This window comes from Budorcas taxicolor, chromosome 5, assembly GCF_023091745.1.
Source record: "Budorcas taxicolor isolate Tak-1 chromosome 5, Takin1.1, whole genome shotgun sequence".
Classification (NCBI taxonomy): Eukaryota; Metazoa; Chordata; class Mammalia; order Artiodactyla; family Bovidae; genus Budorcas; species Budorcas taxicolor.
The window spans coordinates 68273828-68276497 of NC_068914.1; positions in this window are offsets into that span (position 1 = coordinate 68273828).

The window sequence follows — 2670 nt, forward strand, 5'->3', positions numbered from 1 at the left end:
GTCTTATTCTTTTATGGTGGTCTTTGTGTGAGATGTTGGCATATTTTAATTGCCTTCTGATTTCCCAGTTGCTATCAGTGATATTTGTTTATGCATACCATCTTTATTTATTGAGCCCTTTTTATTATGTCATCATTATTTTTTCCCATTTAATGACTGCAATCAATAAATTACAATAAAATTAATCTGATTGACAATGAATACATGGCAGGGGAAAATTGGTGGTTATGGCAGAGTAGAAGGCATTGTAGACTTTGGCTAAAAATATTTATGCCACGAAGACAAGGATTTGCCTGATGACTTTGTCAGACAAATTTGTCTATTTTGAGTATCGGCTTTAAACAATCAGAAAAGAAAAGGGAAGTTGCAATAAAAATCTCCTTTGAGCATGCATTGGAAAAACCAAAGGGAAAAGCAGCAGGACTTACCAGCATGATGTTCACAGAGTTATTTCTTAAAAAAATTGTTTTTGTTACTTTTTAAGAAACAAGACCTTACTATTTATTTTGGAGTTGTTGACACATACTGAAATATAATAATTTCTTGATTGGGAATATTTTAAAACAAAACAGAAAGAACCCAACTTTACCCCTCAATTTTTTATTCCTAGCCTATGTTTAAATATTGTAAATAACCTTTGAAAATGTAACAGCCACATTTGTTGGAATAGCACTTTTGGTGATTTGAATGGCCTATTTTAAAAGCAACTTACCCTATAAGTTACTTTTCCACTGAAAATGTTTTGTTTGTTCATGCTAAACACTATACTGTTTTCCTAAGGACAAGGTTATTACAAGTACAGAATAACCTACTTAATCTACTTTGATTTAATTTACTTACAGGCAAAGTAGATATTTCTTTTCCTACCACCATCAATGGATTATTATAAGTAAAGTCAGGCATATGCTTCAAATATATGGTGAACAGAGATTAAAGTTATCACATAAAGGCAAATGGATGATATTTTATTGCTTTCTTTTATGGCTGGACATGATCATTATAGTTTAATGAGCTAGGGAACAGAAAAGTCCTGCTATGTGTAATTAGCTGGCCTCTCCACATGGCTTGCATATGGAGGTTGTCCCTGTGGCTTGAGGAGGTGGGTGGTTACTGTTTGCATAGTTCAGAGCTTGCTTTTTGTAGCTCTGCCACATGCCTTTGGTTAAAGTTAGTATCACCCATGATTGCCAATCTCCAGGTTGGTTCACTGGGTACTGCTACTTCTCAGAATTCTATGACTAAGCCAGGAGTGGTGTTTGTTATTTACCAATAGGTATTTCTTCTGCCTGTTCTGCTTACCACATCATCATACCAGGCCTTGACCTTTGGGAACTCCTCTGGAAAATCAAACATACCTAGAAGCTGCCCAGGCTTAGGTCTAATAACACCACCAGTTACTCTTCGGAAGGTCTTGGAGCAGAGCTTGGAAGGTGATTTGAATGAGAAGGAAACATAACAGCTCATTAAGTGGCTGAGTCTCTTACATGCTAGCTACTTGGTACGACAGACGTAAAGTCAAGCTCATGGAAATCAAGGAGAAAATCCAGGAGAGCCCAAGCTCTTCTTGGTAGTGGATTTGAGTCTGCAGGCTAAGTCAAAGACTAAGCTGAGAAGCACATGTATGCAAGAGAAGATGCCAAAGCTAAAAAGGGATTCAAGCCAGAAAGAAGATAGTGAAAACGCTTCAGTTTCCCTACCTGGGATGCGTGTTTGATTCATTCAGTAACTTTATCCTGGGCGTCTGCTATGGTTCGCTGTTGCTTGGTCTCTCAGTTGGGTCTGACTTTTTGTGACTCCGTGGACTAGCCCGCCAGGCTCCTCTGTCCATGGGATTTCCCAGGCAAGAATACTGGATTGAGTTGCCATTTCCTTCTCCAGGGGATCTTCCAGACCCAGGGATGGAACCCAGGTCTCCTGAGCATCTTCTGCATTGCAGGCAGATTCTTTTACCACTGAGTCACTGGGGCAGCCTTTCTACTATGGACTAGGAGCTATTTTAGGCATTGAAGATACAGCAGTGAATAAAACGCAGTCCCTTTTATATTTCCTGGGAGAGAGACATTAAACAAAGGTCAAAAGAAGAACACTGATAACATCAGGTAGTGGTAGATGCTGGGATGGAAAATAAAGCAGGAGAAAGAAATAATCACTGATAAGAAAAGGCAGGTTTCGGTGAGCAAAGACCTGGACAAAGTGAGGGAATTATGCCATGAGAATATTAGCGATAGAGCATTTCAGGGAGAATAAACACAAATATCCTGAGGCAGGTTTGGTGAGTTTGGGAAACGAAATGGCCAGAAAGAGCAATGTGAGGAAGGAGAAAGGGTTTGAAGAAAATTACTCTGCACTAGTGAAGCCAGCGTCTTCATGATTGAATACCCTCTGCCTGTATAGACCAGTTTCAGTAAGAAGCACCCTGAACCATGCTGAAAGCAGGATTTATCTCTCAGAAGTGTTTTAATGGATGCTAGTCACACTCTAGGACAAGGGGTCTCACCCAAGCTCGTTTCACCCCTGGAGATTCACAGTCAGGTTTTAGGTTGTCAATAACCACTCCCACCCACCCAGCTGTGTCTCCCTCCAGAACATTTTTTTTTCTTTTCGGCTGTTCTGGGTCTTCACTGTTTTGTGTGGGCTTTCTCTAGTTGTGGTGCACGGGCTTCTCAAGGC